This window comes from Ursus maritimus, unplaced genomic scaffold (genome assembly GCF_017311325.1).
Source record: "Ursus maritimus isolate PB19 unplaced genomic scaffold, ASM1731132v1 scaffold_26, whole genome shotgun sequence".
Classification (NCBI taxonomy): domain Eukaryota; kingdom Metazoa; phylum Chordata; class Mammalia; order Carnivora; family Ursidae; genus Ursus; species Ursus maritimus.
Window position 1 is genome coordinate 36,551,808 of NW_024425119.1, and position 21,759 is coordinate 36,573,566.

The 21,759-nt window shown below is 40.0% G+C and overlaps 1 long non-coding RNA gene across 1 annotated transcript in view; it reads right to left on the reverse strand.

Moving 5' to 3' along the window:
• Positions 1–21,759, reverse strand: part of LOC103675410 — a 292,244-nt gene that overhangs the window by 128,761 nt on the left and 141,724 nt on the right. Inside the window, exon 4 of the long non-coding RNA XR_005837914.1 lies at positions 17,018–17,089. This is a non-coding gene — a long non-coding RNA (uncharacterized LOC103675410). The remainder of the gene's footprint in view (positions 1–17,017; positions 17,090–21,759) is intronic.

Here is a 21,759-nt window from a genome sequence, read left to right on the forward strand (position 1 = left end):
GACCTCAAGTCCTTTCCCCTTCAGAGCTTTCTGGAATCCTCACTGGTGCCATTCATCTGGCATGTCCAGATAAAAATTCAACTAGATTGCCTGAGTACAGGTCCTGACTCAAACCAAGTACTAGTTATGTGACTTTGGGTGACTCATTTACCTTTTCTACACCTTCATTTCCTCATTTGTAAACTAGGAATAAAAATTGGATGAATCTCACGGAGCTGTTGTGACGATTGAATGAGTTCATGTATGTAAAATGCTTAGAACTATACCAGACACAGGCTAAGCATTCAATTAATATTAGCTATTATTTGGTTTATTATTGCCACTTTGTTATAAATTATATTTTGTATGGCTATCTTGAGCTACTAGTTTTTATTATTATATATTTAAATAGAAATATTTTTATTGCTCTTTAGAATGATACATGATTATAAAAGATTTACATTATGTAGAGAAAGAAAATGTTTCTCTATAATCTAACCCACAAAGATAACCATAATTTACAATTTGGCAAAACGTCTTCTACATAACAATTCGTGTATTTAAGAATGTGTAGATATATTTTCAACGTAACTTTATTATAATATACACACTGTTCCACTAAGAGCCTACTCATAAAACTCAATGTATTGAGATAATCTGTGTAAATATACTAAGATCTATTCCAAGATTTATATAACCATTATTGCATTAACAGACATTAGACCGTTTATTGGCGAACACTAGAGTGTTCACAAAGATTTGGGCTATACTGTTCAAGCTAAAGCTCCTGTTTTTTTTGTTTTGTTTTGTTTTGTTTTGTTTTTTTAAAGATTTTATTTATTTATTCAACAGAGATAGAGACAGCCAGCGAGAGAGGGAACACAAGCAGGGGGAGTGGGAGAGGAAGAAGGCAGGCTCCCAGCAGAGGAGCCTGATGTGGGGCTCGATCCCACAACGCCGGGATCACGCCCTGAGCCGAAGGCAGACGCTCAACCGCTGTGCCACCCAGGCGCCCCTAAAGCTCCTGTGTTTTGAAGGAAAAGTCACTGAGTTCCCAAAGAGCTCTGCAGATAGGAATTTCTGGGTCTATTGACTGATGGATTGATTGACCATTTTAGGAGAACTGAAGAAGCAGCAGAAGCAAGCTTTAACTGCAGAAAGTTCTATTTCTAAACTTTTTTTTAAAAAAGATTATTTATTTGTCTAGGGTGGCAGAGTACAAGGAAGGGGAGCGCCAGGCAGAGGGAGAAGGAGGCTTCCTGATACGGGACTCGATTCCAGGACCCTGGGATCATGACCTGAGCCGAAGGCAGATATTTGACCGACTGAGCCACCCAGGCGTCCCTCTAAACTTTTTTATAGAAAGTTCTAAAAAATGTTTTGACTAGCATGACATAACTATTTTTCAGGATTGTTGTGAAGACAAACTAAGGTAATGCAGACAAAGGGCCTGAACCTATATAAATGCCCAATAGTTGCTGCCTATTGTTGTTATGTAGGACGGCCATTAACAGGGGAAGAATCTAGACGCCCCCTGTCTTTGATGACTTAGCCACTGACCTAAGTCATGTCTCTGGTTCTAGAATTCTATTTTTTAATGACTAGGTATTGTACTAAAAGATAAACTAGAGCATAGAAATAAAAACAGAATAACTACTCACCCTGATCCTTCCAGCCACTAAAAATTATCTACATGATGTTTTTTAATTAATGAGAAAGGTTAAAAATAGTGTCTATCAAATTTGCTTCCTCTGTCTAATGACCTGTAGAAGGAGTGGCACTTTCAATTAGCATTTCATTACCTCATTCAGCTTGCCCGCGATAGAGAAAGATTAGTTAGGAAAATAGTCATGGGAGAGGAAGGAGCAGGAGAGAGGATGATTATTGAACACGGTTCAAGTTCTGCTTTTTATATCAGAGTCTTTTTACTCAGGGTTCCTCAGCCTTGGCATTATGGACATTTAGGGCCAGGTAATTCTTTGTTGTGGGGGCTGTTCTGGTATTATACTTAGCAGCATTACTGGCCTCTGCCCACCTGATGGCGCTAGCATCTCCCCCGCCCCACCCCCCACCCCAACCAGGTCTGACACTCCAGAATGTCTCTAGACATTGCTAATGCTACCTGGGCACAAAAGAGAACCATTGATAAACAGATATGTGCATATTATTTATATAGCATGTTACACTTTGCAAATGCACTTAATATTTACAATTGTTCTGTGAGTATGCTGGGAAGATATTCTCCACTGTATACATGGGGAAAACATGATCCTATATACCAAATGTTGTGAAATCAAAGTTTAAATTTTTGAACCACTGAGATGACATCATGAGTCAGACCAGAAGAAAAGAGTCAATGTTTTTTTGTTGTTTGTTTTTTGTTTTAGCATATTTTAGTAAAAAGTCAAAGCTTTTCCCCCTTACTCGAAGACCATAGAGGGATGTTTAGGCAACCAGCCTCAAAGAGGACCCCTAAACAAAAGACAAGGGTAAGATGCCACATAATTCAGAGTTAATTTGGGGTTCAATTCATTAGCTGTAGAGATAATGGTTGGAAGAAAAATTTGCCTGCTCTTGCAGAGGTGGAAAATGGGATGGCATGTGAATAAATGATTCTAATCGCTGCAATGATATATCATTAAGAGGTATGAGCATTCCATCTATAAAGAAAGTCTGCCCATTAATTAAAATTGTTATGAACAGACTAGAGAGGATTAAAATAGATAAAAGCCGTAGCAACAACAGGCCTAAAAACCGATGTCTTGGAAAATAAAGAAACTGAAGACAGGGACTCATAATCTACAGACTTCAAAAGAGGAGAGGTTTCTAGATGCCAGGAAAAGCTGGAATCCCAAGGAGATGGGTAGTAAGAAGAAAAACTCTAGGAAATTCACCAAGGTCATCGACTCTGAGGCTGACCCTTAAAAGGCACAAGCAGACATTTATTAATTCACACATGACATGTCATGGGTTGTGTGGATATCAACGCAGTGGCTCATTTCTGCTTATATCTGCTGAGGCTTTTTTACTACATCAGAACTCAGGTTGTAGACAGTGAAAATGTCATCACATTAAAAACAATCTGCTTCACATGTGTGAGATAATAGGATTTGGGGTTAATGAGCTCATGTCTGGGATATTGATCCAAATGTGAATAACTTGTAATTGGCCATCACTCAATACCAGCTTATAACTAGTCTGGGCTATATGAATGGGAGGCTTTATTCACCGAAAGAACTACAGAACCACAAAAACCAAAACTTGCTCACAGAACTGGCCAATTGCCAAACAGCATCTCCCCTCCTCTCCTTCCTCTCACTCCCCTACTTCCAGTTAAATATGAAATTACGAAGAGAATATAAGATAACACATAGGCCCATCATAACTTACTGGCCTGGCAGGCCCCACATGTAGAATGAAGAAGCCATGATTTAAGACATAATAAGAGCCCTTCTTTTTTACCAGGAAGCCTCACTTTTATTATTTTGCCACCATAAACCCAGGTTTTGAAATATTTGATCTCCAAATAGTAAGGTTGTTTAAAACAAGGATGTTTTTAAATAATGCCACGCCCAGGTCCAGTTTCCTACAATTCTAATTATAGTACCGCTCTCTTGGGTCAAGATACTCCCTATAATTATTATCCATGAACCAAAATATTATCCATGAATAGTAACAACAATTTATCAGGTTAACCATCAAGCTATGGATACGAGCACTGGTGAGGTAACCAAGGAAAGAATTCAAAGAACAGGAAGTGTCCGCCTCTACTCAGTGGAGGCTGGAAATGTTGAGACACCCTCATGGGGCCCCTGAGAAGCCAGGGGCCACGGGCTGAAAGCGAAGCGTAAAGGACAGAGCATGGGTCTTGGAGTTGGGTTTGAAAACTATGCTTACCATGTATACAATGTGTAATAATAGGGCAAGTTCCTAAAGATCTCTGAGCCTCAGTCTTCATATCTCTGGGTAGACTAATACCTGCCTTAAAAACTATTGTGTGAATTGAAAAGACAGTGGTTGTTAAGGAACTTGTTACTTAGTATGTACCCAGTGAAAATTAGTTTCTTTATTTACTCCCAGGGGGCTCATCAAACCTATACTGGATCATGGAGTAATCACTATTGATCTTGAACTGGCAAACGGTCAAGCATCTTAAAATGATTCAAAGATAAATGGGCAGACCATCTGTGAATATACAGCTACTTGAACGTGCATGGCTACATTCATCCACACATTATATAAAGCACTTAACATGCTACATAAATCCCCATTTCTGCTGCTGTAGGATTAGAACTCTGAACTTCTAGCTCCAAAAATCACTCTGTGATTATGAGAATGAGACTAAACCAAGAGCCTGAAGTGGGGCTCAGAGCCTTCTGCACAAAGACGAACACTAGGGGGAGACTCTCTCCTTTCTCAGCTGAGAAAGATTTGTAAATCCCCTTGCTCAGTCACCACCCCAAAACTCTATGAACATTTCATGATTAGTATCAAGTAATTGATGAATAGATTTGGGCAGGCAGCAAAGAACACTTATGGGATGGGGAAATGAAACCCAACAAGGTGACACGAAATTATTTTCCTAAAGTCGTTCAGGAAGTCTAAAAAAAGTCAAGATGCAGAAACCATAGCTTTTAACCCTCTACTACTATCAATTACCCAGGAATATGTTTTTGTAATCACAGTATTTGATTTTTCTTGGCATAAAAGTGATCTTTAATGGCTAACGGGATTAGTGATTACATAGTAACATTAATGATAACAATAAAAAATACCTAACGTGTACATAGCTTCATGTGTACTTTTGTATTTTAATTCTTCCAACAGTCCAGTGAGTAGATACTTCAATCCACTTTTCTGTTAGAAAAATTGAGATAAAGAGAGGTTAAATGAGTTAAAAAGCAGCATGGAAGAGTGGTTAAGAGCACAGACTACAGAATCAGACTGACTGGGTTCAAGTCCCACCCTTACCACTCACTGGCCATGTGACCTCACAAGCTAATTAACCTCACTTTCTTTGCTGTACTACTAAGGGTAACTGTAGTCCCTCCCTACTTGGTTTATTGGGAGAATTAAATGAGCTAATACAGTAAAACACTTAGAATAGTGCTTGGCACATTGAAAGCACTAAATAAGTGTTAGCTATTATGTGACCCAAAGTCAGAGATCTATTTATTAATTTATACATTACTTAATTGTCACTGTGTCAGGTACTGTCTTAGGCATTGGGAGAAAGTAATGAAAAAGATCTTATAGTTTGGGGCTCCTGGGTCCCTCAGTCCATTAAGCATCTGCCTTTGGCTCAGGTCACGAACTCAGGGTCCTGGGATCGAGCCTCAAGTAAGGCTCCCTGCTAGTGGGGTGTCTGCCTCTCCCTCTCCCTCTACTCCTCCCCCTAGCTTGTACTTTCTCTCTAATAAATAAATTTTAAAATCTTTTAAAAAAAAGATCTTATAGTTTACTGGGAAAGATAGACATTATGTGATTCTCATGAACATGTGGTGAGTACTATGGCGAGGAAGCAGGTGTCATACAGCATGCCAGAAAGAGAGGTTAGGGCCAGGTAGGTGATGGATAGCATAAGAGCCTGAACTGGACCCCAGCTGCACTGGAAACATTAGCAGGAGCAAAGAGGGATTCTCATCAACAGCTCTAAAAGCTGTTTTCACAGCTTATGGATGAAGAGGACTAAGAATTTTCAGATCTAGCCCTAAATCTGAAACTTTCTGGACAAATCATTTGACCCCTGGGTTTCCATTTCTATACACATAAAATGTCAATCCCTTATAGTTGCTCTGGGGAAGGAGTTAAAATTACTGTGTGGGTTTCCATGATTTGTGCAGAATGTACGTGGGTGTGAAAACCTGGCAGTGAGATCAACAGGTAACTGTCAGATCAACCGCACACCTTTTCTTAGAAGAGGTCATGTCAAAGGGGTGCACATAGAGGAAGGCCAGGGGCTTTCTCCATGGCATCCCAGAGCCAGAAAGTATCTTTGGGTTCCTGCCTGGTGGCTTCCAAACTTTTTACTACTAAGGATACCTTTTACTAGTTACCTATCATGAGCTCCCTGCCTTTAAATACTTGAATTATTACCATGATGACCATATAAGTAAAAATTGATACACTCTTCCTTCAGATTCATTAGAGAGCATTTCACACATGTGAGATGGGAGTATCACCATTCTGAGCTGATATGATCCAACCAAAATAAGATACAACTTTCTTATTAAACACTCACAGAAAAGAAATAGGAAAAAAAAAACAATAAAGAGTAAAGCAGTGGAATAACTATCAAGATTTTGACATACGTCTTTTCCATCTTTATTCTAGGCACTGTTCTTCTTAAAATAGTCAAAATCATAAAATGGACATTTCTTTAGGTGGGGGTGTTGAGTATCATTTATCCTTCCCGAACTCTGCCCCCTTACCACAACCTGAGACCCTATACCACCCTGTAATACCTGTATCGTAGCACTTCCCATATGCTAAGTTCATCTGTTCTTACGTGCGATTCTCTACCGGGACTGAATGTTTGGGTCTACCCCAAATTCTTAGGTTGAAATCTAATCCCCAGTGTGATGGTATTTGGAGGTGGGGCCTTTGGGAGGTGATTAAGTCATGAAGGTAGAGCCCTCATAAATGGGATTAGCGCCCTTCTGATGGAGACCTCAGAGAGATCCCTTGCCATTTCCACCATGTGAAGTTAAAGAAAAGACAGCAGTCTATGCATAGGAAGTGGGTCTATACCACATACTCGACCTGCCAGCACCATGATCTTGGACCTCACAGCCTCCACAGCTGTGAGAAATAAAGGTACGTTGCTTAGAAGCCACTCCATGGATGGTATTTTTGTTATAAGAGCATGAATGCACTCAGAGTACCCTCTATGCTATAAACCTGTGTCTTAGTCCTCTCACACCCCCACACTCTGCAACTTACCTGGCACATAGTACACATTCAATCCTTTTTTTTCCTCTGTACTGAATTAAACTGCTTAAATTAAACTGAAATACTGAAACTCTGTTGCTGCCTTTGCGCCTCACAGAAGCCTTGGCTTAGTTCTCTTATTTCACAGATGAAAACACTGAAAACCAGAGTGGCTAAGGGACAGAGGTTTCCATATATAAGATTGAGTGATTGCCAAAAGGCAACAGATGATGATAGAAGCTGGCATGTTCTGGAATTCCATCACTTTAAGATAACCACTATTCATGTTTTAGAGGCCATCTTTCATGCAACTTGTACAAATGGGATAACACCGTAATATTCTTTTTCATCATGAATAGTTTCTAAAAATGCAGTTTAAGACTTCCTCCTACTCTCTGTCCCCCCCCCCCCCCCCAACTACCCCNNNNCCCTCCCCCCCCCCCCCCCCACCAGACATCCCTCTGCTCCATCCCAACTCCCCTGTAACCAGTATTAATGACCTGGTATGTATTATTTCATAACATTCCCATGCTGCTAGAATCATAGACAAACATAAATACATATATAAAGTAGGGTTGTTACTGTTTTTCAAAAATGGGATCACACTATCTATGTGCTTTTTGCACTTAACAATACATTGCAGAAATATATTCAAGTCAACTGTTTTGGACTTGCTTCCTGCAAAATGGGGTCCGGTGCTATGCTGTCTGTACAGGATTGCACACCAGCGGATAAGGCATTCTGTAAGCTCCTGAGTGAGTTTTGGCTGCAGCTTTGCAGATAGGAAAGGCAAACCCATACAGAGAAACAGGTATCTATCCCTGTGAGGACAAATCCTGGCCCTTCCAGAATGGAAGGGACCCAACGTAGTCGAGTTGCCACCGAAACACCGGTGGTTTCCTTGAGGAATAGTGCCCATTCTTTTCCTTCCAGGCCCCTGACCAGCTGGGCCACTGGCCACAGCCCAGGTTTCTAAGAGCCTCCCTAAGTAGTAAACTTGCCCCATGCCCTGGGGTCTTAGCCAGTGTTAAATCTCACATCCTTGAGATAGTTCCCTAAAGTCTGTGAATTCTTGCTCATCCAGTGTTACGTTCTGCCTCCTGGGTTAAGCCCCCATCAAAATTTATTCCCGGCAGACTGCTGTTGCTCCCACCAGCATGTGCTGGTTAGTCTTTGTAGTTCCTTTGAGGTGGGATCTCTTTCCTCTCTTATGAAGCCTAGCACATGCCCAGCTGGATTCTTCTGGGAGTTAACCCTAGTTATGGCACTGACATTCGAGAGAGGCAGCAGGGGCAACTCCTCAGAGGGACACCTGCTGTCTCGGGGAGGCGAGCCTCTGCAGTGCCTTCCTACATGAGAGAAGTGCTCTCTCTTCCCACAGAAGGGGCGGGCTAAAAGCCTGTGGGTTCAGAGGAGTTTACAGAGCCACAGTGCTTGTGGGCATCCACGTTGATGTCCACATCTCATATATCCGGGTCCCAAGCCTTCCCAGCCAGGGCCCTGACCTTAGCGCTACAGACCTGGCTTGAGAATTTAAAGGTATCTGAAGCTTTGGACTAAGTCCCACACTTGCTCCTCAACTACATCCAAGCTTCCACTGAGGAGGTAGGGCCCCTTTGTAAACTCCCACAGAGAGTCCTGCCAGCTCTCACATTTAGCTTTTAGTGGTGTATTAACAGCTCTCAGCTTCTCATTATCTCTCTGCAGGGCATTGATACAACCTCTAAACACCAACCAAAACCATGGCCCTTACATGCATTTGTTCCTCTCTCCCCCCGGCCCCATTGCATTTCAGATATCTAAATCATCAAGGGTAGTCCCTTCCACCCAGGTCACCACCAGTGAGATTTTTAGCAGTTGGGTTGCTACCATATGCCACAGTGCCTTGCATATTATATGATGTTAGGCAGAAAAGAATACTGCTCCCCACCCTGACCAAAAAAAAAAAAAATTCATCATAATCTGTAAATATGTTTACATGATAAAAGGAACTTTGTAGATGTGATTAAGCTAAGGATCTTGGGATGGTGAGATTATCTTGAAGTGCGTATTGGTGGGTCCAGTGTAATGACCAAAGTCCTTATAAATGAAAGGGGGAGGGGCACCTGGGTGGCTCAGTCAGTTGAGCGACAGAATCTTGGTTTTGGCTCAGGACATGATCTCAGGGTCCTGGGATCGAGCCCCCATCAAGCTTCCTGCTCAGTGGGGATTCTGCTTGTCTCCCTCTCTCTGCCCCTCCCCCCACTCACATTCTCACTCTCTAAAATAAATAAATTTTTTTTTTAAAGAGGGAGATAGAAGTGTCAGAGTAAAAGAGGGATTGGAAGATGTTATGCTACCAGCTTCGAAAATGGAGGAAGGGACTACAAGCCAGAGAATACTGGCAGCCCTTGGAGGATGGCAAAGGCGAGGAAACAGACTGTCCTCCAGAGGCTTCAGAAGGAACACAGCCCTGCCCCCACCTTGATTTTAGCCCAGTGAAACCCATTTTGGACTTCTAGCTGCCGTAACTTTGAGCAAATAAGTCTGTGTCGTTTTAAGCAACTAAGCTTGTGGTAACTTCTCACAGCAGCAATAGAAAACAGTTACACACAGGGTTAGGTCTTCCTTGCCAGCAGCCGATGACCCAGTCCAACCACATATTACTGCTTCCTCACCCCACTCCTAGTACCAACGATGTGTCTAAGTCCTCTGAGAAGCAGCTGCCAAGACAGAATTAGCCTTGCAAATAATTTGCCAGAGGAAATGCTCATGATTGTGACACAGGTTACAGATTATAATGCAGGTCTGGCACCGGTGCAAGGAAGCAGGGAAGGGAGGACTGGATAGAAAAAGCCTCAGGCTGCAGTGTAGCTCAGAGAAGTCTCATCCAGGTCATTGGAGGGCCCCACCATAAAAGCTGTCCAACCCAGGAAAAACGTGGCCTCAGCATGAGCACTGTGGTAGATCTGAAGGTTCAGCAGCTGGTGTAACGTTCTCACAGCAAGTTATCTTGAAGGGAGAGCTAAAGAGCTCATCTGCATAGACACACACTCCCCTACCTCCACCCAGTCCAGGCAGTGCTAATTAACCATAGGCCCCTTACTGGGGTAGAGCCTTACCCACTGGGCTTCCCACATGGCCAAGAAAATATCAGAGATCTGTTCTCTGCAGTGGGCAGGTCCAAGAGCCGGATAGAGAGGGGCAGAGCTACACATGCCCCAGTCCTGATCCTCAGATCCCCAGTCAGATGATTCCTTGCTCCTCAACTGTTGAAGACAGTTTGGAAGATGGACAGAAGCCAGGATTGCTCCCCAAATGGAATTCTCTCCACAGGAAGAAAACGGTACAAGAGGGAAATAATGTACCCTCCTGTCAGCCTGTTGGAACAAACGACTTCCAATTTTATGGCCAGACTGCTTTCAAATACAGTTAAAATATTTTACATATCCACCAGTAATAGTGAGAAGATCGTCTTCTACTTTCATAAAGGACAGGCATTATCTCTGTTTTTGAATTCTGCCATTCTGATGGGTGCCAGATATTTCGTTTTTATTACATCTGCATTTGCCTGGCTGCTGGGAAGACCGGACGTCTTTTCATACATCATGTCTTATGGTTGTGCTTCATCCATTTTTCCGTTGGGTCATTTGGGTTTCTTTCGTTAACGTGTTTGTGGAGGTTGTGTGTATAGGATAGCTATGAACCCCTTATCTGCTGTATGCATTGCAAATATTTTTCAGCCTGTGTTTTTTGGTCATGTCTTTTATTGAAGTGTAGCTTACATACAATATTATATTAGTTTCAGGTATACACCATAGTTATTCAACATTCATATACATTACAAAGTGATTTGGGGCCTGTTTTTATGGTATCTTTTATCAGATAAAACATTTTAGGCTTTATAAAGTCAAATATACTTTTCTTTCATAGTTTCTGGGTCATTTCTCTGTTTTTGTTTGATCTCCTTGTTCCCACATTTTAAATAGTCTCCTAAATTTTCTTTTAAGATTTTTACTATTTTATTTTTACATTTACTGTTTTATCCATCTGAAATTTGTTTTTATATTATTGTTTCTTTTCTTGTCACAAAATAATACATGTTTCTTGTAGACATTTTAGGAAACTTCAGATAAAAAACAAGAAAAAAATTCTTACTCTTAAACCCCCACCTGCCAATATGTAGCCCTGTGAATGTTTCTATGTCCTTTCAGTCTTTCTTTCTATGCATTGCACACAATCCAAAAATTATTTTTTTTTAATTATATGGAAAATTCTGTTATGTAACCTGCTTTGGTAATTTAATAATACAATTAAAACAATTTTTCACATCATGAAATAATTCTCTAGGACATATTTTTAAAAGCACAGGAATAGTCCAATAACCCAATAATCCAATGTATAAATGTACTATCAATTGTTTAATCAAATCCCTGTTTTGGGACATTTATATTGTCCTCAGTTTCTTGCTATGAAGATGTTATGTCATGATGCTCTCTCTCATTTATTCAATTACATTTTGTGCTTTGTCAAAGAGCTCACTCATTTTCGAGTCTGTTTGTTCAATCTTAATAGCATCTAAAATTACTTGCTTAAAAATCAGATAAGGAGAGGAAAAGAAGAACCATTGGCTTTTCCTGGGTTGCTATGTTCAGATACACCTGAACTGAATAGAGGACTTGAAGCTACCTTTAAAAAAGAACTGCAATTGATGGGTTTAGAAATTATGTTTCTAAAGAGCATCAGCTAGAAAGGGTTCAGAATTGAAGAGTTCAGAAGTTAAAAAAATAAGCAGTAAAGGGAGCATGGGCAAAACCACCAGATGGAAGGATCAGAAAATCCTAAAGCACCAGCAGCCAGGTGAAGGATCAATAAGGTAACAATGCCTGTTCTATTAATACCACCACCACCTACACACCAAGAAGCCTTGCCTTCAAGCTCTTTTGGAAAGAGACGGGCATAAATCAATAATCATTCCATTTCAGGATTTTACTAGAATCTCAAGACAAAGAAATGAATAGTAGGAAGTCTAAGGATGAGTAGGAAAAAAAAAAGCATAGAATATATTTTAGTTAAAATATAATTTTTAAATAAATCTGAATATTTGAAAAAATCTAAGTACGTACATTTATCTATCAAACATATTTCTATTTATGAAATATGATTTATGATTTGGGGATTTCTCTGCCATTGCCGTCTTCCATACTCTATCCCACACAAGAAAATGTAAAGAAATGTATTATTGAACTGTATACGATAAGCCACAGAATGCGAAGTTAGAAGAGAATTTACAACTCAGCCAGTTGGACTTCAGTATGTACTATCGGGAAAACTGAGGCCGGAAAAAGAGAAGTAACTTGATCAGACAGTGACCAGCTGAGCCAGGAAATGCAGGTCTCCTGCCTCTTAGTGCCTGCCACAAAAACATCACAAATCAAGAACACGGTCATACTTGTTCATGTGCCTTGTGGTCATGACTTACACATCAAGTCAGGGAGGCAGCAAGATTGAAATCTACGTATAGATGTGTAACCACAATCATTTGAGTACTGCTCAATAGCGGTCAGTCTTCTGGCTGTCGTATGCCTTCAGTGCTCACATGGGAAGCTCTCTGAAAAGTGGATACCAGGCGAAGTCAGGAGAGGAGCTCACCCCACAACACTGGTTTCTTGGGATAGCACTACAGCCTTTCATTTTCCTGGTGCTAACACGGAATAGGAGTGGCCTGATTGGCTCTTTCTTCAAGAGTAGAAGGGTAGAAGACCCTTCAACACTATTCTTCTGAGGAAATTTTGTAGTTAACAGCCAAGTGGAAAATGTTCAACACAATCAGATCTAACACCTTCTGAGTAGCAAATTAAAAATACATGACATTAAAAAGGACATTTTTGGCTTTATTTTTTTAAGTTTAAGGTTAAAAAAAAGTTAGAAAGCAGAAAAGTAGGTTTAGCCTAGAGCAAAAATTCTTGACTTTTCTCCAACACAACACATGTCCCATCTGTAACAGTCACAACAGGCTATGAGTTTCTGCACAGAATAAGGTTTGCTGGATATAACTTCACCCTGTCTTCCCTACTGCTACTGATAAAACACCATAATTGGGATACTATTTGGATATTTTAGAATAAAATCTGACCCAGGAGTCTGGGTCCTCTTTACTTGAGAAGCTGAAGCTGTTTTGACTTGTGTTCAAAATATGCATTTATTGTTACTAGTAATGATAATAAAAATGGCCAAAATTATTAGTTAGGAATTAACTGCATGAGGCTATACTTATTTTCATAACAATAATCATAATAATGGTAGTTACCTGGAGGAAACTTTTTTCAAATGCTTACAACAGAGCCTGGCATACAGAACACTCAATAAAGTTTAGGTGCTAATATGGTGGTGGTGGTGGTGGTTGTTGTTGTTGTTGTTGTTGAAGACAACTATCAACTACAATTGCATGTAAATATTTCAAAATTGGGATAATCTACACCCATAAAAGCAGAACTTCATGAGCAGGTGCCTCTGGTATCCTTGTCACATGTTCTCTGCCCATCTCTAATGTCAGCTATGGTTACAATGGACAGTTAAGTGCAAGCTCTCCCACCTCACATTACTAGTATCTCAGCTCAAATGGGATATTGCATTCAGCATTCTGCACCACACCTTGGAGTTTACTCACTCAGGCATGAGAAGAAAGCCTAGAAGTACAAGGGAGAAAAAGCTTGTGAAGAAACCCTCAATTGATGGGGGTGGGAGGGGGCGGGCAGGAACCACTGTCTTTCAGGACAATTCCAGGAAGTGTTCTGCAAGCTACTTGGGTGATCAAAGCAGAACTGCCCTTCCCACAGTGCTCCCAGCAGATTACTCCTCCCCTGTCCTACTTCCCTGACTCCCTCACTCCTTCTTCCTGGGACCACCTCCTAAATTAACCACCTGCACCCAAATCCTTGTCTCAGGCTCTGCTTTTTAAGAGAACCCAAATTAAAGCATTTCATACCCTAAGTCTAGGTGATTTCCAGAAATATAAACTAGAAATAGTTTACTCCCCAACACAAGGCAACATCAGATTTTTGTTTTGGAATGACAATATTTTAAATGGAAGAGAGAGCCTTATTAGACAGGAGCTTTTGTAAAATAAAGTTCATAATGTTTTATTGTGTGAAACCATAAAAAAGTTGCAGAAAATAATTGTGTAAAGAATTACAGGAGACAAAAAGAAGAGAAAAACCAATGTTTTAAGTAACTTTGATCAATATTCCCATGCTCTGCATGGATGAGCCAGGTATCATTGGCCGTTGTTCAGTTCTTTCTGATGCAAGGCCTTAAGAACTTTTATGTGTAACTACTTGGATGTCTGATTAATTCAAGCCTGAGCTCTTTGGCTGAAATGAAGTCCTGGCAAAATTCCAGAGGCTAATGGATAATTGGTAACGACCATATCATGGGCATTTGGCTGCATGTCCAGTGATGCGGGGGTAATAGCCAGCATTTGCTGGAATACTTAAGGTCCTTAATGATTGTTATGAGTGACACAACCAAGTTAGAATGTCATATAATCCTAAAGAGATCAAGTGACCAAGAGAAAACACTCCAGTCTTTTCATGTAAAATTGCCTTCAGAGTATTGACCATATAAAATTCAACAGGTAAATTTAGAGCACTTACTATGACACAGCAATTAACAGTTATAGAACGGTTCCACATCTACTGTCTCACTGGAGCCCAGCATAATCTGTAAGACGGGTGTTATTTACTTTCTCCACGTCACAGATAATGCAACTGAGATTCAAGAAAGTGGTCACAGAAGGAGGGTGCTCCATGAATGCTGGTGAACTGAATGACCTACCTAAGGTTAGACCTCAAACAGGAATCCAGATCTTTTACTTTCCCCTTCTTTGCCCTTTCCCCTACTTTCTGCTGCCTAGTCGGATAGTACTAAGTACCACCTTGAACAGGAAATGCAAATGATTAGTCCTTTCTCTCTTCCATAAGGACTCTTATCATTGAGGATCAAGAATGGTGTTGTGCACTGTGGAAGGAGCCGAGATGCCCTTCAAAGGATGAACGGATAAAGAAAATGTGGTCCATATATACAACGGAATATTACTCAGCCATTAGAAAGGATGATTACCCAACATTTGCATCAACATGGATGGAACTGGAGGAGATTATGCTAAGTGAAATGAGTCAAGCAGACAAAGACAATTACCATACGATTTCACTTATTTGTGGAACATAAGGAATAGCGTGGAGGACATTAGGAGAAGGAAGGAGAAAATGAAGGGGGGGAAATCAGAGGGGGAGATGAACCACGAGAGACTATGGACTCCAGGAAACAATCTGAGGGTTGGGGGGGGATGGGTTAGCTTGGTGATGGGTATTAAGGAGGGCACGTATTGCACAGGGCACTGGGTGTTATAAGCAAACAATGAAGCATGGAACACTACATCAAAAACTAATGAGGTACTGTATGGTAACTAACATAATTTTTAAAAGGAGAAAAATAAACACAGTACAGGACTTAAAAAAAAAAAAAGAACGGTATTGTATTGGATTAAGTGAATTGACCCTATGACATACGAATTTGCAAAAGAGAGAGATGAGCACCAGCTAGTGTGGTTAGGGAAGGTTCTCTGAAGGGGAATGGGAGTAGAGCTGGGCTCACAGGGATGGTCAGGATTTTCATGGAGCAAAAGTAGATACTGAAAGACTTGCCACTAGCTAGGAGGGTACTGAGATGACAGCTTTAGATTTTGAAAATCTCATAGGTCTTGGTGACTCTTTGGTGACACTCTGAAACATCTGTTTGCCATATTTCCTAGGTCAGAATTTATTATTGAATAATGATTTGTTCTCTTCTCCACACATGTTCTTTCTCTTCAGAGATTCATTTTCTCTTCTGCAACTTACCTGGATAAAGTCCATACATCAGAATGGATAAACAAGTGATACAGCTACTAACCACAAGTGCACTAAACATGTATCATTTTCCCCATCTGTGAGATGGCAATGATTAAGGAATTATATGCAGAAATGAGGATTCTCTTGCTAGTGATTACTATCCATTCATTCAACAAATATATTTAATGTCTACTACATGCCAGGCATGGGGTTAAAGTAATAAAATAGACCAAGTACCCATTATCAGTTAGGAAACAACATGGCTCAAAGTAAAGGAAATTCCCATCCCAGTGGCTTTACTGAAGAGGGTATCATGATTTTCACTTAACAAGAAATCATGAGGGAGGCAGCCAGGGCTGGTAGGACATGCTGAGATGCCATCAGGGACCCAGTTTCTCTCTACCTTTCTGTTCAGCCTCCTTAAAGGGCTAGGTTGTATACTCATGCTTGTAATGTCATGATCACAAAACACCTATTCCAGAAGTCTGCTGGGGACTTCTGGGGAGTCTTTATTTTCCTAACCCAGGCATTTCTCCTTCCTTCTTTCCTCTTTGTCCTTCTGCTTGTTTGGAATGCAGATATGATTTCAGACTTCCGCTCACATGTTACTGAGCAGAGCTACAGTACACGGCTACCCCTAGTTGCAAATCAGAATGTGAGAGTAAGCATTTTTAGCTGGACGTATTTCCACCCCAAATAAAACCTGCAATCTGTAAGAAAGAAAGGACACTGTAGTTTTCTAGCAGTCTCTGCCATAGTCCCTGCGTCGTGGAACTCGTATTCTTAGCTAGCAGATTATATCCCTAGGGCTCTACAGTTGCAGCAACCGGAGCCAGGAGAACAGGAATTTGTTGGAAGGATGTAAACCAGTTCCCAGAATCAGAGGGAAATTGGAAGGTCAGGTCATAGAAGGACGAGAACTGGGGCAGCCTCTGAGTGCTCTCATTTGGTGGCAGTGGTCTGACAAACGAACCCGACCACAGAAGAAGTGGTACAAAGGAGAAGACTCCAAGTGCTGCCTTGGGTCCTAGCAATCCCACCAAGTCTACACACAATGGGAAAGGTGACTCTTCAAAAGGAAGTCAGGGAGTGCTTACTAAGAAGAAAGGCCAGGGTGCTGAGCAACACAATAGGTCCAGGAGATTGGCTGAGGGGCTGATATTTGTGAAAAGATTTAAGTTTTCCAGTTGCCAAGTTCTCAAGTACTATTAAGCACTGTAAAATTCTTAATATTGTACCTTGATCTTAAAAACACATCTTTGCTCCAGTTTTTCAATACTTCGGAAAAATCCAATTTTCACTTTTCATATCTGCAGAAAAAAAAAGTTTACACTAAAAAAAATGGACAGAAGATTAGATGGTTTTGCTATTAAGACTGTCTTCTGGTTACATTTTATATATAGATTCTTCTGAATGTAGGTTAGGGAGCTATTAAAAAATTAAATAAGAGAAGAGCATTGCTTCTGCTATTTGACTTGAAGATGTTCACAGCACGGCAACATAAAATCAGATTTTTACAGTGTTGTCTGAAAAAAATACCAATACTGAATTAGAAGCCCATAGGCAGATCAGGCCATTAAGAACTATTACCCATATTATTACTGCTAAAATATTTATATATTATAATTTTGTAATAAGGTATTTCCAAAGAAAACAATGTTGGCTTCAAATGCTCATGTTATTAAAGCCATTCCAGCATAGTGTTGTTTGAAAAATCCTGTGGAAGCAAAATCCAAACAATTTATTGTAAGTTTGGATTTGTCCCTCTAAAACACCTTTTTTTTCTGACCCTTAAAAACAGTTACAGCAAATAAAGACCAATAAAATTAAACACAAGATTGAAATTTGTTAAAAATAACAAGAAAATGAATATAGATCCAAGTGCCATTGTTAGTCACATTCTTTTTATGTAGAATTATTTCAACTTCAAATCAGTTTTAAGATTTTCATTTGGTTATTCAAAAAATATTTATTGAAACTGCCTAGTAGGACAGACACCAGTACTTGTCTATTCAATAGTCATTCTTCTTTTATTCCTTACTAATACAATCCCATCTTTTTCAAGATATTATTACTATGTAACTTCTCAGATACAGTTGCAGCTAGGGGTTGCCATGTGACCAGGTCTAGACAAAAAGATGTATAGGTTGGGGTCCCTGGGTGGTTTAGTTAAGCATCTGACTCTTGATTTCAGTTCAGGTCATGCATGATCTCAGGGTTGTGAAATGAGCCCCATGCCAGACTCTGCGCTGGGCATGGATCCTGCTTAAGATTCTCTCTCTCTCTCCCTCCACACCTCCCCCTTCCCCCTCCCCTCTCTCTCTTCCTCTCTCTCAAAAAAAAAAAGATATATAGGAAAGAGTTGTGTGGGTTGGTTTTTTTTCTTCTTTAAAGGAGAGAAACTCATTTAATAGTATCTTTGACTTTTCTGTCTGAAATGCAGATGATTCCTGGAACCGTGGCAGCCACTTTGCAATCATGAGGAAAACAGAAAAAGAGATGGACCACCGAGTTTGATACTATGGAAATACTGTACCAGCCCTGGACTGCCTGTCTTCAACTTTTTTACTATGTGATAAAAATAAACCCATATTTGGTTCAGCTATTGTAATCAGGTTCTGCTATTTGCAGCCTGATGTATTACTAACTAACCTATGTACTAGGTATCCGGCACAGTGTTAGACCTAAGAAGGATAGCAGTGAACAGGATGCAGTCCTTAGCCTCAGGGAGCTTACTATTTAATGAGAGAAACATTTGACAAATAATTACAAAATTAACTAACTACAACTGCTATGAAGGGTTAATACTGAGGTATCTAAATTAGTCTGGGTGAAGATGGTGGTCAAAAAAGACCTTTCAAAGTAAATGACATGTAAATCAAGACTCAAATAAATAAGAACTAACTGGGCAGCGATAACTGGAGAAAGCATTTCCAGGAGGGAAGAACGGTCCCTGTGAGTAAAATAAGGAGACTGCGGGAAATAATACTTCATGAGCTGGAGCAGTAGTCAGATCAGAATATTCAGGGCCTTTTGGCCATAATAAGAAATTTAGACCGTAGAGCAATAGAAAGTCGTTGGTAGATGTGAAGTGATCAGATTTCAGTTGTAAAGACAGAATTCTGGTTCAGTATGAGGAAATGGAAGAGGAGCAAGACTGGATGCAGGGGGTAAGAGGCTTATTGAAGTAGTCTAATTCAGGGGTCAGCAAACCACTTCCAAGTGTCTGCTTTCATAAATAAAATTATAACGGAACTTGGCCGCACCCATTTGTTTATGTATTGTCTACAGCTGCTTTTGTGTTACAATGGCAGGCTTAAGCAGTTGCCATAGAGACTACATGGCCCACATAGCCAAACGCATTTACTATCTGGCCCTTGATGAAGCAAGTTTGCCAACCCCTGCTGTAGATGAGAGAAGACAGTGGCTTAGACTAGTTCCCCAGAGATGCAGAAAAGTAGAGTGGTTTAAGATATATTTGAGATTTGCTGATGGGTTAATTTAGGAGAAGGAGAGACAGATGAACAACGACTTTTAAATATAAGAACCTAAAAAGATGGAAAAGTTGGTTTTAAAGAGTAAAGTTCAAGTGTTCTGTCTAGGCAATCTTGAGTTGAAATATCTTAGAGACACTGAGAGATTAATATCATTGTCCTTCTCCTGTTCGAATCTGAAATCCTACTTTCCTCGTGTTCCATGTTGTAATCAGTACCACTTGGTGAGAATCATCATACTCTTTGGGTGGGGGGGATGGGGTAACTGGGTGATGGGCATTAAGGAGGGCACATGATGTGATGAGCATTGGGTATTACATGCAACTGATGAATTACTGAACTCTACAGCTGAAACTAATGATGTTGGCTAATTGAGTTTAAATTAAAAAAAAGAATCATCATACCCTGGCATATTGATTCTTACATACAGAAAGTTCTCCCAAATATAGTTCAATTCAGTCCATTTAATAAAAAATTAAGCAAAAGTTTAAAGAAATAGAGGCAAACAGAAGATAATAAGTTTTCTAATAGTTTGAGAAGACCATCCCGTTCCATTCCTTGTTGAGCAATTAAGCCTATCCCACGATTATTATTTACACATTTTCAAAACTTCTTTTTCATACAACCACATTCTCCCCAGTATTCTCATGCCCTTAAATACTGTCATATTGATTTTACAAAAGTAACAAAATAATGAGCCTGTTGTGGGTAAGGTATAATTTGTTGAGAACTGAAACAAAACTTTTGGGGTTAGATCTGATGAAGCCCATCTTCTATAACCTTCTAAACTTTATCAAAATGTGGAACACAAGGCTTGACATCTGGGGGGGAAAAAGTTTTTAATTGTGGAAGTCCAAGAAAATACCAGAAGTATGGTGGTCGTATATTTCTATGTCAGACCCTCAGGCATGAGAAGCTCACCCAAATCTCCACTCATCCCTTTGGAAAAGGTCAAGCCTCCAGCACAGAAGGGAAAATAATCAACTGTCATGGGAAATGGTGTGGCCCAACATTTGAAATAAAACACCTTGGTTCTGTTTTTTGAATTTTCAGAAGTGTTTGGCAATATGGATATGCAACGTTTGGTGAGACCTCCTATTGAGACCATTAGAGGGAAAAAAGCAAATCTTCCCAAATGTCATATTCCGGATAATATTTGACCTGCACTCTTTCCCTTAGAGCTCTTCACACCTGTTAGGCTAGTTTGGAGAGCTGCAGGAATCTCTTGCATGCTACTTCACAATGTTTCACTGTTGTGCAATTGCTCCCTACCAAAACAAATGTTTTTTGGAGTTTATTTTTGTTTTTGTTTTTTTGGCAAAAAATGCTAGAACTTTTTCTCATACCTTAAGGGCAAGACTATGTCTTTTGAAATGAACACATGGAGATGTGGGGAAGAAAGTATCTGAGATGGAGAATGTAGAATTTGTGGGTTTAATGAAATGTGAAAATTGGACAAGACAAATATTCCTTCTGAATATGGCATTAACTCATTAGCAAACTGGGTTAATTAAAAAGTATTAAGGTTAGACAGGTCCCTATAAATTTGATAGACAATTTTTTTAAATTACTTTTTTCAAGCAAAGGAGTTTTTTTGTTTGGTTGGTTTTGGTGCTGTCTTCTCTGGATGAAACAAGGTATTCTCAGCCAAAGAGTATGGAGCTAATGCTGAGAAAGTAGAGCTTCCTCCTTCCCTCCTGAATCCACCTGCTCGTGCCCATAAACACAGCTCCAGGTGGGAGAGCATTTGGAGCAGCAGCTGGAGCAGAAGAGACATTGGAACAGGGACACTGAGCTGGTTTTCATTCTCTTACTTCACTCATATCCACTTTCTTTAGGAGGCTTGTAAAATGTTCTTCTTTAATCGAACTATAATTGACAAACAGTAAAAATTTGTCTTTTAAAATATATAGTTCTTTAAAAAATGAAATAAAATGTACAGTTCTATATATTTTGAGAAGTTTTTCCAGTCATGTAAACCATCCCCCTACCCCCCCCCCGAGTCAAGGTAGAGAATATTTTCATCATAAAAACATCCCTGCGTCCTTTTTAGTCAGTCCCCTACCCCAACCCCAGCCCATAGCACCTGGCAACCACAGATCTGATTTCTATGTCTGCCTTTCCCAGCATGCTATATAAATGGAATCATACAGTATACAGCCTTTTGAATCTGACTTCTTTTACTGTGCAAATGCTTTTAAATTCAGCCATGCTGTGTATGAGTTCATTCTTTTGTATTGCTGAATAGTATTCTATTATGATTACAGGGATGTCCCACAATTTTTCCATTTAGTATTCGTTTGGTTGTTTCTAGTTTGGGATAATTATGAATAAAGATACTATAAACATTCATGCATGGGTTATTGTGTGGACTTATAAGAAACTGTCAAACTCTCCCAGAGTGGCTCTACCACTTTACATGCCTACCGGTAAATGTCTGAGAAGTCCAGTTACTCAAGAGTCTCACCTGAATTTTGTATGGTCAG